Genomic DNA, 16831 nt, shown 5'->3' with positions numbered 1-16831 from the left:
GCACCCAGCTGCCTTCCTTCTCCACTTTCAATAATTACTTCTAGTTTCCTAATTCCCCAGTGGCTGTTATTCAACCTTCAAGAAGCTAAACTTAGGATTATGAATCAAAGTAGATTTCTTTTATGGATTAATGCCTAAATTAATCCAAGGAGATACTTGCATTGTGAATAATTTCTCGGTTTATAAAATCCCATGAAAGATTATAAAGAGATAAATTTAGGCATAAGTGTCAGCCACCCTGATTTGAACATTCAGTTTATATAAGATAATTAATATGGTACAGGAAGCATAAATGATAAGAAATACAACTGAAAGTGAATAACAAGGTAAAGCGCTTTGTTAGCAGATAGAAACTTTACATATATCGAGCTTCAAGTCAGACTTTAAAATTTGTTTTTTTAAAAGATTTATTTTTATTTATTTGTGCATATAAGAACTGAGGTGTAGGCCAGAGGTGTGTGGGGTGAGAGGATTCACCAGAGACAGAGTGGGGAGCAGAACAGGCAGGCTGACGAAATACACTGCTGAGGGGAGCAGCGGGCGAGACAGGAGAGGTCTGCTGTGCCTGCCGTGTGGGTAGCTCCCTGGCCAGGATCGAAGTCTTGCTGCAGTGGTTGGTGATAGCTTGATAACACTGAGACTTTAACCCCTGCGCCACCAGGGAGGCCTTTAAAAACTGTTTCACAAAATAACTTCAAAATCTCATCACCAATCACCTGTGTGCCTTTTCAATTGTAAAATGTGTAATTCTTGTTACGAACAGAAAATTTATAGGTCCCAGGAAATAATATTTCTCAATCCCATTTAAATATCTCCAGAAATTCCCCAGAGCATCTAATTTTCCTACATCAAATTCACAAACCAAAGCAAATTTCAACTATGTTAACTTGTCCGCCTAAAAATGGAAAGTTCACGTAATTAACTTCAGTACAATATATCTATAACAAACAAAACAATTTCTATGGAATGACTGTAGAAAGAAGTGCCATTAATTGGATGAAAGTGAATTTCAATTCAAACTTTCACAAGAAACTGACCATTAAGTGATTTTTTAAAAAAAAAATCCTATTCACTTTGGTAATATTAGTTTAAGATAAAAGAGTCCTCCCTTTTCCATTTATTAATGAGTTGCAATATATAACATTTAATAATTACCCTTTGAATCCCTCTTAAGGGTTAACCACAGAGGTATAAATACTATTTTTCATCAACACTGCACTGTGTGAAAGTAGCATTAGCCTTAATTTCTTGACTTAAAAAATTATAATATGTTTGACAGTGAGATTGAGTCTTATATATTCAATTTTCCACACCACACGGTTCCATTTGCATTGACTTTTACTCCCCTCAGAAAATTGCTGATCTTAGATAAGTGGTCTATTTAGACTAGTTGTATGCATACATATGATTTTCAATCTGTTTAATCAAGATAAATTTGAATGGAGTTTAATGTCTAAACTTAGCAGAGAAAACATCAAGCTGTAACTTTATTGACTATTCTTAACCAGACATTCATTTGGTTGTTTTTTTGGAATACTTGAGAGTCTCCAAATGCCCACCCCAGCTCTGAAATATTCCAAAATGAGCAGATCTATTTGTAAAAACAAGACCTTCTCTGAAGCAAGGCAGCTGCATTACATAGATCACTACAGATTGGGTATAATTTAGTTCATAAAACAAGACTTCATCAGTCACTCATAACAATATTCTAGTTGGCCCTGATGAATCTTGGAGTTTGAAATTGTCAAGTCCTTTTATCATTCTGCATCAGTTACATTCTCGGAAAAATCAATGAGAGAATCAACTACTACATACCCATGCAAAATCTAGCTTTTCCCCTCTCATTGTGTTGTCTTTAATATTCACGAGAGGGATCCTATAAATTCTTGCTTCCTGATACTCACACTGTTTTTTAGCCCCCTCCCATGGAGTGAGGACTGATTGATCTCTGTGGTCCAAAAAACTGGACACGTGGGCAGGGCCTGAACTCCAAGGCTAGTTGTCAAGTTTGTCTCTCGGTTGCTCTGAAAAGTCTGTCATCACTCCATGGGCAGAATCATGGAGAGCCCAGGAGAGGTGATAAATCATGCCCTTCAGTTATTACATTCTGGGATGAATTATCGTGCTACAAAAAGTAACTGGTGAAAGAAGATGTGGTACGGAGAGAGGACAATCACCAAAAACTAAAGATGTGGCAGTGACTCTGGGGCTGGGATGCCCAAGTGAGTTGGAATGACTTTGAAAGGACTGGTAGCAGGAGTCTGAAGAAGAATTCTTTATTATTTTTTCTAGTGGAGATAGCTGGAATAGGTGGAAGAGGGACAGCTAAAAGTAAGGGTTGTCTTTAGCAGCCATTGAAGAAATTACAAATTCTCATGTAGGAGATGTCAATAAAGTGAATACAGAAGAAGTAGATTGAGATGCTTCACAGGAAGCATGGCCAGGGAGCTACCCACATGGCATGACAAAACTGGCTGAAGTGGCCATAGGCACTGCACAGGGCAGAGGTGACTGGAAGGGCTCTCTGATTTCTGACAGCACAGCTACATAAATGCTTGTGCCTCTCTCACTCGAGGGGGCATGAGAGCCCCCCGCAGGACCTTCAGGAGGGAAAGAAGGGTGAAGTGATTTTGAGTAGTTAACAGCTGGTCTTTTCAAGTTCCAAGTATCTGTGGGATGTCTCAGGTAAAACGCTTAATCCACAAGTTAATTTCTGGACTTCAGGAGAGAGAGATCAGAATTTGGGAAATACTTGAAAGACGGGACGCTATGTAAGAAATCGCATGAGGAAGTCATATCACATGTTGAGTACAGAAACCCAGGTGTAGACCTCCAGAAATCATTAGCCAAGAGGGGTAGGAGCAGTAGAATAAACCAGTGAAGGAAATTAACAAAAGGTAGAAGAAAAAGCAAGGAGTGATCCAGGGAAGTCTTCACTTCACTGTTGCATGAGCAACAGTGCTAGAGATCACAGCAGCAAAGGCACATAAGGAACCGGGGGTTTGACATAAGCTCACCACTCAGATCAGTGAGAAATATGGGCAAAGGTACAAGTGGGTGATGGACTGCTGTGTCTAAGGGACGCATTCCATGCTGGCCACAGAGACAGCGTGTAGCAACTCTAGAATGCTGTATCAACTGGTGAAGTAATGAATGGCCAATTCTTTGGAGGTAATTTTTATGAGTTAATTTTAATTATGTAAATTATTTAATCTGATTTATTGCCTTTTTGAAATGTAGTATGTTATTTATTTTTAATACACTTATGTTTATTTATTGATTATAATGGATGACTAGGAACTGCAAAGCTAAGACTTGCTTCCATCGCTTTTTGACATGGATAAATTAATTAAAAGCTCGTTGTTTCTCTCTCTGTAAAACAGACAAAATCATAGTGCTCTAGCACAAGAGGTTGTTGTAAAGAATTAGTAAGAATATTTTTACAAAGTATGTGCCTAGAAAGTGTCCATAGTTTATGCCAAAGAGAGTTAGAAACCATCGCATCATCTTCATCACCATCATTCTGTCATTTCAAATGATTTAGATTATTTCAGTTCTCTTTGTATCTGTTAAATATCCCAAACCACTGTAAGTATGTCTCCATCACTCTCTCCCTTGCTCTCTTTCCTCTGAACTCAGGACTGATGTATTCAGAGGTTCCCTGGACTTCTCCATTTCAATGCCCCATACAAGCTCAACACTCAAAGGAAACTCTCTCAACCTGCTGCTGTTGACTGTTCCGTATCAGTGGTCACACAAGAGTCTTCACGTTGATTTCCTCATCTAAAGAGTCACACATATTCGACAATTAAGAGCCACCCCTGGCTGAATCCTCACTGCCTGAAACCCTGAATCACTTCACATCAGGTCTGTCCCAGTCTCTTCACACTCTGAGCCCAGATTGCTCAGCTCCCCACACCGACATCCCATTCACCCCCAGCACAAAGCCTGAAGGATCGCGGTTAAAAATTAGTCATCTGATCATGTCACACACCTGCTCAAGAGCCTTTTATTTACCTGATAAAATGAAAAGAATGTTTCTTAAGCTTTTCCCAGATCTTTTCTTCCCTCTCTAATGTTCTGGTTTTTCAAATGCAAAATACATTTTTGTAGTGATTTACAAAATATGGTATCATATTCAGAAAAGGAAATACTTAGTTTTTAAAATAATATTTATTAATTTGATTTATTTTATTTCATTAAAATTCATGAAATATAATTTATTAGATCACTTAGGTAGCTAGGATAATTTAAATATATATATTAGAAAAATTTAAAATCTTTAGTATACTCTAAAAACACTGATATTTATCTTAACCTTATTGCCTTAGCAGAATCAACTATTATTAACAATAATTATGTGTGGGTCTCCTGTTCTACCTTGTTCAATTCTCATAAGATATGCAAAATATGTTTACAGGAATATTAGTTTAAATTTAAAAGACAGCAGGTATAATTCTATGAGTGTATTTAATATGCATGGGAAAAATTATAAGAACATAGAAAATGAGAAGGAAGCCAGGGAAGGGGCTAGATATCTTGACAAATTAGGATAGTTAGCAATTTATAAATCAAATTACACAATATGATTAAAAAGCTCTAGTTGCCCGAGGGTCACCATAAAAGGAAAAACAGAATTACCAACAGAATCGGTTGATACTTTTATGTCTTATTTTTTATGTTAAGTGGTCTTCTGAAAACTAACTCATGCATTCACACAGAAAGAGAGAGAACAAAAACAAAAGCCTTTATACTTGATAGATTTAATTCTTTATGGTCATAGCCTGCTACTACATCTCATACATAAAATAGGCAGATGCATTTATACACTCACAGAACAAAATAATAAAATATTTTGTGAAAGGTATTCTTACTGGTGAGGAATGTGGGCTGCAGAACAGCAGAACTGGTGGTCCTTGGATTAACTGCGCAATGTCTGTCCTCAACTAGGCCCCCCATTCTATTTTCAAAATTAATTTATTATTTTTCATCAACAGGATACATGTATTTAAGGTGTACAACATGAAGTGTGATGTACATAAACAGAGTGAAATGATGACTACCGTCAAGCTTTTTAGCACACCCTTCTCACTGGTTACATGTGCCTTACCGTGTGGTGGGAGCACCTGAGATCTGGGGTCCCGTGAATTTCCAGCGCCCACACAGTGCTATTAACTGTTCTCACAGACATCCATCCCACCCACCTGCAACTTTGTGCCCCTTGGCCAATACCCTCCTATCGCCCCTCCCTCCCTGAACCTGGTCTTAATTCCAGCTTCTTCATTTCAAAGACAGGACTGCTAAAAACCAATTCCTGGGTTTTTTTTGTAAACAATCAATAAATTACTGTGAAAAAAGTTCCTAACACAGGGCCTCCCTGGTGGTGCAAGGGGTTAAGCACCACACTATGAAGCAATCTGCAGCCTCTGCAGCATGAGTGCGATCCCTGGCCAGGGAGCTGACCGACATGGTACAGCAGACCTCTCCTGTCTCGCCTGCTGCTCCCCTCAGCAGTGTATTTCAGTCAATCTGCCTGTTCTGCTCCCCAATCTGTCTCTGGTGAGTCCTCTCACCCCCCACATCCCTGGCTTGCATCACAGCTCTTGTATGCATAAATAAATAAATATGTATTTTTTAATAGGTTTTTTTTTTAATAGAGGCATGTTATTTATTTGTTTGTTTGTTTGTTTTGTTTATACATGCACTGGGTACAGTCAGAAGTGCGGGAGGGTGAGAGAATTCACCAGAGCCAGAGCGGGGAGCAGAGCAGGCAGAAGGACCGAAGTACACTGCTGAGGGGAGCAGCGGGCGGCAGGAGAGGTCTGCACACCATGTGGGACCCTCCTCCGGTGGCCGGGGAGCAGCCGGGGATCGAACCGGTGCTGCAGAGGCTGTGGGCAGCTTCGCAACCCAGCGCTCAACCGCTGCGCCACCGGGGAGGCCCTAAATATGTATTTTTTTAAAAAGAAAAGTTCCTAATGCAGTGACTGATCCCAATAGGTGTGCAATAATGGGGCTCTGCTAACAACATTGGAAATTGGCTTAAATTCACAGCTTTGTAAAATAACAAGGAAGTTTCTCATATTCAAATATATTTTGATGTTTAAGAGATAGGTTTTCTTATACTAGCAAAAGAAAATTCGATTTGGCTTATCACATTGGTAAATAGTGTCATTTTGAAAGTCTATGTATTTATAAATACTTTAAAGGGAGAAGAAAGACTTTCTTAATATTTTACATGTGAAAAAGAAAATATGAATATAGAGTCACAATTATCTGCATTAAGATGTTATGAAGAGCAAAATACTAAAAAGCCAAATACAAGTTTCTACCTATTATAGCTTTTGGATCCTCTTAAATTCTTCTGTATTGGATAAGCTGGAAATAAAATTATAAGCCATATGAAGGCAGATTGTGCAGAACTATGTCAAGAGTCACTCTGAGCTGGTCAGGCAGGGGAAGCTCACGATGGAGACTAGATACTGCTTCTGTCACCGCAGCAACATGAGCAACATTTTTCTTTCCTTTGATGCTCACAAGGGTGTTTTGCCCAAAAGAGAAGCCCCTGACCCATCCTCTTTCCTTCCTTTCTCATTTCTGTTCTTAGAATTGTTGTTGGTGATGACGCTGTTATTACCCTGGACTTGATCTTTTGAAACTTCTCAATGTTCTGCTGTTGGTATACAGAAGCTTTCCTTCTGTTGTAAGAATGCTTCCACATTCATAAGAGAAAGTGACATTGGTGTTTTGAGGCAAAATACTCTGAGAATACTTCAAATTTCACTAAGCTGATATTCTCCAATAATGATCATTCCCTGCCACCTGCCGACACTACCTATTCTGGGTTATTAAGAACCTGGCTTTTGTGGCACATGAAAATGCTTTTAAAATATTAACCCTATCTCAGTTTTTTAATAACACATTCTATGAGATCATTTATTTATTTAACAGCATCTAAATTCAATAATATCACATTATAGAATATTCAGGAAAGAGATAGAAATAATAACCTCCAGGGAATTTCATTTCCTATGGTACAGCACTGTGAGGAACTTGAACCTTTTCTAGTGCAAAAGATGCCACACAAAATGTTACACATCCTTTAAATTATTCACTTAAATATTCAATAAGGTGGGAGGTTTCAGGGGTCAAAGGAAAAGAAAAAAGCTAAAATTTGCAGGTGCCAGGTCATCCCAGGTTTAGAATTCAGAGGATATTAGCTAATCTTTGTAATGCAAAGGTTTATGTTATAAAAATGAGGTAGAATTAGAAATGGAATGTTGGACTTGCTTAAAATAGGAACATTGTACCTCCCCACCATGCACACATACAGCACGACTCTACCAAGCCAAAAATTGCTAAAATCTCATTTCAAGCAGATTCTGTGGAAACATTCACTGGTCAGCAAAGAATGATAACAAGGAAATAAGCCAAATAGGTCTGCACCTAAGAACATAGTATTCAAATAGATGGAGTTTCAAAAATCTCAAGTATACTTCCTCAGAATCCCTTTCTGTGCAACTGCCCCCATATCCACAGCACTTTGGAGTCTGTGGAGAGAAACACCTGTGACAGGTGAGCCAGGCTGCCAGACTGACCCCAGAAAGGGTCAAATTTCAGAGGTACAAGGCATACATAGGAGGACTAGGTGGACATCACCCCTCTCACTCCCCTAAAAACTGACACGGGAAACAGCTGCCTTCGTGACAGGTGGAACAGGTGAGTACAAGGAGGATGTCTAGTGAGCCCACTGGACAGTGGTGTCCACAGTTTCCGTCCCTTCCTGAGCTTCCAGAACTCCCCCAGGGACTATGGGAGTCTCCTCTGGAGGAAGTAAACATCCTCAAAACAAGACTTTGAGGTCAGGGCCAGGTCCCAGTCACTGAGGGTTAGGGGTCAAGCCATCCATCAACCCACAGACACGGCCTCAGGATGCGTCTATCCTGAAGACATCTCACGTTTGACAGGCCCCATGACCCCATCTGACAATATGATTCACAGGCCTTGCTGCAAAGTGTGAAAAAACAAAGATAACAAACAACAAACCCCACTGATTGCAAGGGAATACCCGAAGCACCAGAATTGAAGATGCACATTCCCTTGGAGGGAAAATGTGAGTGTCCACAGAGTCCTAGAAGTAGATGCCTTTACCTCTAACACTGGAGAAATCACGTTGCTGAAGAAAAGATCTTGAGCTTTCTAACTGAACTCGTGAATGGCCACTTTCCGTCACGAAAAGGCTAGAGTATTACCTCTCCTCATATCTGTGGGAATAGGGATAAAATCTGTTCATGTTTGAGTACGGGGGATAAATGAGGAAATTTGAATCACAGTCTAAGGTTTAAAGTTTCCAAGCTAAAAGCAGGACGGATGGAATATTTGAGCTTCAACTCTGTGCAATGAGTTTTATTGCCAGTATGGATTTCCATTATTTAGACTAAATTCCTACCCTGCTGGAAAGACACATAAAACAAATGAATCTGCAGGCTGTTGGCTTTCTCCTGATGGATGTATCTGCCACAAGTCTTCTTTTCGGAAACATAAGTAAAATAATGGCAGTTTTTATTTTTACAAAGGTTTATTATATCTCCAATGTATATCTTCTTTCATCTATAAAATATGCCAAAGAAAACATAATTCTTTACCAAGCCAAACAAATTAAAAGTAAACCAGGGCTTGGGTACAATAAAGGAAAATGCTACCACTTGGCTTTCAGTGATTAACAGGCATCGCCATCCAATTCAGAGCCGTGATCTATACTTACTAGAAAGACTATAAATTCAAGGAACATTTGTGGCCAGAGTAGCATCTATTTATGGGCTATGCCTAGAAACAGCTCAAAAAGAATGATCCGTTTGTTGAATGCAGAAGTCTCCTTTATAAAATAACAGTGACTCAGATAATAGTTCGGTGCTTCTAATAATTAAATATTAAAATAAGATGGAATCTCATTTATTTGAGATTAACCCATCAAAATAAAAAACAAGTCAAAGAAATTTCTCCTACGTTGGCAGCGCATAATATGAAAATATGACTTAACACAATTCAGGGTAGTTGTTACTTTTGTAACAACTAAAATTTGTAATAAAACAGCAGGTTATAAAAGTTAATACTACAGTGACTTTTCTTGTTAAAAAAGTTAGTGAGACTGAGACATTTTGATAGTATGCAAATCACAGGGAACATACTGGTAACTTTGAGCCATTTCCAAGGCTGTGAGAAATGTCGTCCTGGGTAAAAGCGCCATCAAGAGTCAAGCAGAGTTAAGATGCCCTTTGCCTTGTCTCAGGAAGGCCTCCCTCTGCAGTTAGACGGAGATCGTGGCTGAACATGTTGGCACATGGAAGGAAGAAGGTGGTCAGCTTGATACAGGGCAGGGAGAAGGGCACCCCAGAACCCCCAAACCTGCCTGCTCTATATAGGTTTTGCTGCCGCCAAATCAAGACACAACATACTCTAATGCGTAAGACCATTAATGGAAAGGAACTTTAACACAACTAGTGTGCAACAAAGAAAAGGCAAAGGAAATAGTTTCCCAAATCAAGCACCCAAGGTCACCCATTCCCTCGTGGGTAAATGTCCAGCCAAACAGGGTCTTGGCTAGCCTTCATTTTACAGCTAGTCTTCATTCTTCTATGCATAAATCAATAAATTTAAATTAAAAAATACTCTTCATTTCTAATTAAGAAACACAGTTGGGAAGTATTCAGAGTCTCCCACGGTTTTTTCTCTCTTACACGCTACAGTCAAGAGGCTTTGAGCTCAGCCCAGGGACGTGTGTGACCAGCTGTGCCGGAGCCCCCTTCAGAGTGTCCATTCATGCCGGGTCCCCTGTCTTGTACTTTCATGCATTTATTATTTAATTATTTAAAGGCTTCCATCTCAATAACAGCTCTACAGCAAGCTTCCCTGGGAGGAGCTGCGACCTATTCATTGTGGCATCCTAGACAAAGTAGGTGTTTACTAATTGTTCTTAATAAAGTTGAAGGAGCTGAGAGAGATGTCAGCTATGTTTCAGTCAAGTGTTGTAGCAACATTAGAAGAATATAATTTTCCTAGGAGACCTTGAAGGGAATGATTGGCAAAAGCACTGTGAGGAAACCCAGAAAAATCATGCACTGCCCCTGCCCCTTAGGCTCACCTGTCCGCATGGGCTCTGGGGCTGGAGAGGCTGGGCCCCTGTCCTGCAACTCCACATGTGACCGAGTTCACAGGCCACTCAGCTGCCCCTGCTCAGACTGGGGTTTTAGCTGACGTGGCTGCAGGGAGGTGGGTAGGGGCGCTGTTCAGCCGCCTGGGCTATAAGGTGTGCAGAGTGGGACTTCGCTGAATGAAGTGTCTCGTAACACCAGGCACCCGACAGTGAGAATAAGCACCAGAGGATACCGAGAGCTCAAGCACCCCACCATTTGCATTCAGGACAAATGGGGGGAGAAAGTGATATTCTCAGAATATCCGTCTATCAATAAAGATCCTGTCAGGTTATCAATAAAGATCCTGTCAGTCTTCCTTCCAGAGAGCAGAGCAGCTTCCCAGAAAAGAGGCTGAACTCGGGGATGCTCCCATGGGGCTTCCACGCAGTGAAGACAGGGTGTGTATGACGTCATCGTGACATCAGAAGCCATTGGGGCCATCTGGCGGCATATTTCTCACTAATGGGGGTGTGTGAGAGAAATCCAGGCAGAAGAGGCCTGTGGCTGGTGTTTAGTCATACAAGAATGTGTCAGGAAAGACCTGACTAAAAAGACACCCCGATTAAGGATGACAGAGTGAAAAACAAAGTGCTGGTCAGAGAATGAGCCGGAACGGAACCCCTTCCCTCGGACTCTCGTTAGCTGAAATATGATCAAACACTAGTTTAAAAATGCATGACTGTTGAAGCTGGTGCTTGTCAAGTTTTCTGTCCCCTCGGATCCACGCATGACACTCACTGGCACAGTCATTCTGAACTGGAAGGATTTTGGTTCCTCCATCTTACGAGCAGCTGAGCTGAGCGTCGCTAAATTCCTCCTCACTAAATATATTTTGCCTTTTCTATTGTGTGGATGAAAATTGTGCTTCCCACCTCTGAGCCCTGCTCATCTCCAGCTATCGTGTCCTGTAATTATGCGCTGACCACGCCGGGAATAGCCTCGCAGCAATGGTAAGAGGCCTTTGTGCAGAATCAATTAGAGCGCCTTTTCCTAGGCTCTCCCCGGTTCCCGGCCATCTGGCCGCACCACCTTTCCCACATCTTTCCCCTGTCGTGACACCATAGAACAGCCACAGGCAAAGAAAGAGTGGCAGCCAAATGCTCATTTTCTTTCAACCAGTTCTTGCTTTTCTGCCAATACAGGGGTGCAGTTTAGAGCTGGGAATTCCCAGCTCTAAGATGTGACCATATTTCCCTACAAATGTCCCTTTCATCAGTGAAATGAAATGCATTCTATTTTTAAAATAAATTGAAAGGAGAAGCTTGGTCTTTGAAACAATGCATGACGGTGGGTTTGCTTTTCTCGCGAATTTAATAGATTATCTTAATTCTACGATGATAAGTACACTTGGCATTCAAAGTTCTGATATTCAAAGACATATAAAAAAACTCTGTGTTCAACAATTAGAGTATACACATTTCAAAAAAATTCACAAAACTAGCTACATAATAAGCCATATTTCCATCAATGAATAGCCCTGAACAAATCTCTCAACAAATTTCCATAAATGAATAGCCAGACTATACTGCAATTACATGGAAGTCACAAGTAAAACAAAAGTGTGTGCGTGTATTAGTATAAATATTTTTAAAGATCATTTTAAGTAGCATACGGGCTAATAAAATCATAATGGCTATTAAAGTACAGTAAATATTATTAAAATAATAAATACAGTATATAACAAAACTTGTGGGATACAGCTAAAGAGGACCTTTAAGTGAAATTTATAGTTTCACATTTTGTATTAAACATAAAGTAAAAAAGCAGTTAAGCATTTAAAGAAGACAGAAAAAAAGGATAATTTAATGATGCAGAGAACAAAAATAAGGACTAGTGAGTCTAAGAACTTTTTTTTTGAATGATAAGTATAAAGACAAAACTCTCTTAAAATAATGACTATATATACCCCACCACCATGGTGTAGTAACATCTGAAGAGGTGTGAACTTACACCCCTAAGTCAAACTCAGAGTTGCAAAGGATTTTTAGGGTGGTGAATACACAATAGGACACTGTAATGGTGGACACTTCTGCCCAAACCCACAGAACACACAGGGCTAAGAGGACCAATGTTATCTATGGCCTCTGGGCAACAATGAGGTGTCCGTGTAGGTTCATCAGTCATAGCAAATGGCCCCCTCTAGTGGGGGTGTTGATAATGGGGGGTGCTGAGCATGTGTGGGAGCAGGAGGGATGTGGGAAATTTCTATAACTTCCCCTCAGTTATGCTTTGGTCAACCCCCAAAAAAATGTTCTAAAAAAAGTCTTAGTAAAAAGACTCCTTGAAAAAGATGGTTAAAGAAATAATCTTCCACATAATAATGTTTGGTGGAGTTAAAAATATAAAATTAACATTTCATAATTATGTCATGTAAATCTGAGGTGTTCTCAAGTCCTTGAGATTTCTGAGGGGTGGGCAAAGATATGGATTAACTTTATACTTTGCGAAGTTGAATACGTATGTCCAAATTTCTCGGGTAACCATTCAAGTAAAAGAAAAAGAAGTTTTAACTTTCGCACAGAAGGGAAAGTGGAATGCCAGGAAATACTCACTTGTTCCTTAGTTATCTCACAAATAGCATTTTGCGTCCCAGCAGCTAGAACAATAGAAGACAAACACTACACACGTCCATCCGGATAGATCTCAGAAGCAGGAAACACTAAGTAAGATTTTGTTTGGAAAGATAGAAATCTACAATGAAGGGCCTATCCTGGTGGCGCAGGCGGTTGAGTGACGCGCTGTGAAGCTGACCACAGCCTCTACAGCGCCGGTTCGATCCCGGGCAGCCAGAGAGGTCCCACATAGCGCAGCAGACCTCTCCTGCCGCCCGCTGCTCCCCTCAGCAGTGTACTTCGTCAGTCTGCCTGTTCTGCTCCCTGCTCTCTCTCTGGTGAATCCTCTCACCCTCCTGCGCATCTGGCCTGTACCCCAGTTCTTGTATAAAATAAATAAATAAATCCTTAAAAATAAAAATAAATCTACAATGAAAATGGGGAAGAGTGATCCCGAATTTAGAAGCGTGTCTGCGCCTCTGGGTAAGATGCGGTCATGGAGGGTGGGCAGGGAGCTCTAACTGGGCCGTGATTACCAGAGTGTCTGGATTTAATCTTGAAAAACACACATTCCTTTTTTATACTTTATACGTGCTTATGGTCCTCTATCAAAATAAAGCTTTTAATAATGCTCAATGATTTTTATCATGGAGAAAAATATTTTAACCAATGGAACTTGAGCTGAAATGGTGCTATAAAATCTTTTCAATGAGCATGTAATTACCAATCATAAACTGACAAACATTATCTGTAATTTCAAGATTTATGATGTAAAGGTAAAACAAATGGTGGAAGGCAGTATTTATTAAAATTCTTCACATAATATAGAAAGAAATTGAGTGCCTCTTAACACCAGAAAAAGGTAAATGTATGAAATGTAGCACTTTGACCGTTTATATTTAACGATATATGTATATAATTATAAATGATTAAATATATAATTACACATGAAATATACATATAATTATATATATATGACATACACATAATTTTCAAATTGTTCAATGTGTACATGGAAATAACCACACTAACAATATTTGGCAATATTCATTCACTGATGATATTCATTTCCAGCAGTACTTTTTATTCAAATGTTTGAGGTCTTAACCCACATTCTCCTCAACAGCATGCAGAATAGCTGAAGAAAGCAAATAATAGAAGACAATGTAAATTTCACCCCAATTACTTGACAATAGACAATATTCATACAATCTGTTAACCAAAACAGAGAGCAAAACTAGCATCCTATTTGTTGTGCATTTCTTTCCTGTGTGTGTCTTATTTGGTGAAATTCTACAAATCACTAGCTAAATTGAACAGTGTAGAAACCACTCCAGCATACATCACTTGATGGCAGGAATGAGCAAGTTCTGAAAAGTTTATTTAAATATTCCTATGTTTTCAGTATCAGAAAGGGCACATTCAAGGTAAGACCAGCTCCTGAAATAGCATGAACAAGAGGGAGTTTCCAGAAACTCAACATTGGAAAATGGAAAATAGATAAAGTGTTGCTGGCACATTTACTTTTTTGTGTATCTTTCTGAAACTCCATGGCTACTATAAAATAAAATGGAGATATCAATAGAAAATAGAAAAGCAATGGACAAGCAATTGCACTGGAAATGATTCTAAGACCTAGAGTATACACTTTCTAGCAAACACTCTGTCACAGTCAGTGGAGCTAAGTCCTGCAAGTCCATATGGATTCATAAACCCATGGTGCAGAGACAAGAAAATAACCCTGAAGAAGAGAGCTATACAAGGACAACCTAAGAGCAACCTGGAAAAGACAGAAACAATCATTGATCCCTTCAACTTTGTATGCAGTGGAAATAATGGTCACGTCCTGTTTGAAAACAAGTATGTCTCCTTCTGAGCTATCAGCACACCAGGAGTAAGAGTGAACAGTGCTGCCTTGGGCCAGGTAGCAATTTTAAATTATAGCTGCATAGTCTTCAGTATTTCCCCCTGGAGAGCTGTGGTCTGTGCTCTTGCCCTTGGGATCTGGGTGTCCCTATCATGCTGTGAGCAGCAGAGCCTGGTGAAAGTGGCATCATAAGACCTCCCAGGTGGAAACTTGAAAAAGGCTGATGTTTCCCCAAAGCACTTCTGGAGCCCAGCTCTGTCAGATACTAAGACTGACCACCTTGAGGCAGCCTGGCTGGAGAGACCATGCCGGTGGGCTTTGACCTGGAGTATCAGCTGAATCTATCCTTCTGCCTCCCCAGGTCCCATGTGCAGGAGTGAAGAAACCGGCAGTTCCCAGATCTAGAGGTATCTGGCAACCATTTATTTGGCCAAGCCAGCTGAGCCTCAGACATCATGGGGCAAAGAAGTGCCCTCTTCTGTCTCTGTCTGAATTCCTGACTCACAGAATCTGAACAAAGTTGACTGTTCTACCCAGTACGTTTTCTGGTTCTCAATTACTCAGTGGATTATCACTAGAAATGGTAACTGGGCACTAAATAACATTACTTTAGGATAATTTATTATGAATGAGAAGAAAAAGCTTTTTGTCTACCATGATATGATTTAAGAGTTAAATTATATAGGGCATAGAAAGTCTAGGTATGCAAGATCACAATAAGCATATCAAATAATAGAACATGTTGATGAAAATGCAAAGCAGGGCCTGTCTGGTGGTGCAAGGGGTTGAGCATCAGCACTACAAAGCTATCTGTAGCCACTGCAGCATGAGTTCGATCCCTGACCTGGAAGCTGACCCACATGGTGCAGCAGACCTCTCCTGTCTCGCTGCTGCTCCCCTCAGCAGTGTATTTCAGTAGATCCGCCTGTTCTGCTCCTCAATCTGTCTCTGGTGAATCCTCTCACCCCCCTCTCCACCTCTGGCCTGCACCCCAGCTCTTGTATGCATAAATAAATAAATATTTTAAAAAATGCAAAGCACACACACAAGATAGTATAGACTAACATAACATTAAACTAGGAGTGTTCACACTAGAAGAATCTCTAAAATCCACAGCTGCCACAAAGTCATGGACTCACCAGTTAATGCACATGTTCAGAATAAATGGAAAATATCAGAAGCTCAAAAAATCATGCATACCAAATAAGAACTATTTCCCCAATTGCTTTCCAAATTAATTATTCCTGTGTGACTCTTGTTCTTAGAAATCCAGCATCTTTACTCCGATCCTTAGGCTCCTAGTTTATAGATCTGTTTATTTATTATTTAATTTTTAATTACAGGTACCAGCCTGTTAGCCTTTTTGACCTTTCAGAACTTTAACCTTTATCTCTATGAATTCCTTTGCCCTCCATTATTTGGCATCATATAACTTTTTTCCTTATTTTGAACTCCTTTGGCTTCTTAATGAGAAACTCAACCACCTAGTAATGTCTGAGAAACATGCTTTTCTTTTCTGACCCCTTCTGCATCCACCTAGCCTTTTTTCCTCAATATAATTTTGTTGACTCAGCTCCAGTCTTACCTTTGCCAATTACAATTCTGCAGAACAGCCGAAAATTCATTGGACTTTCCAGATACTACACTGAACTGGTAAATATCCACAAACAGTGGTCATGGAGACCCTAAAATAACTGGAAGGTATTATTAACACTCCTCTATCACAATAAAAGCACAATTCCTAGCAGAAGGCTACTGGTAAGCTAAAGATATATGGAGAATGGTGAGGACTCCATGACAACCTTATACAGTGAGGCCTCAGGTAACAGAACTTGTGCAGCATTGAAAAAAGAAAACAGCCTAATGGTCTCAATTAGAGAAGCTGGAAGAATATGAAAAACTTCATCTGTGAAGACAAGACCTGTCCTGGTCCACATCCTGTTGGAGAAGAAATTAAAACTTACATTCCAAATCTATAAGTCAGAAGAGAAATTTAAGAAAAACATAAATTAAGACCATAGCATTCAACTTTCAGAGACATGACATTGAAATCTAATAAAAATAGCTCAACTGCTAATTAAGTGCCAAACTATAGACTATACATCATGGCTAGCCCATGAGAGTGAGGACACTGGATCAACAAGGAGTTATGTATGTTCATGGAGTTGCTAGCTGAATACATGAACACACATAAATAAACTGGGTCAAGGCTCTAAGAC

At 39.8% G+C, this 16831-nt stretch overlaps 1 protein-coding gene across 1 annotated transcript in view; it reads right to left on the bottom strand.

Annotated features, from left to right (window-relative positions):
- Nucleotides 1–16831, bottom strand: part of CNTNAP2 (contactin associated protein 2) — a 1162155-nt gene that overhangs the window by 765374 nt on the left and 379950 nt on the right. The gene's annotated exons all lie outside the window — the stretch shown is intronic.

The sequence above is a fragment of the Talpa occidentalis genome, unplaced genomic scaffold (assembly GCF_014898055.3).
Source record: "Talpa occidentalis isolate TD23 unplaced genomic scaffold, MPIMG_talOcc4v2.1, whole genome shotgun sequence".
NCBI lineage: Eukaryota > Metazoa > Chordata > Mammalia > Eulipotyphla > Talpidae > Talpa > Talpa occidentalis.
This window is presented reverse-complemented; position numbering and strand designations above follow the sequence as displayed.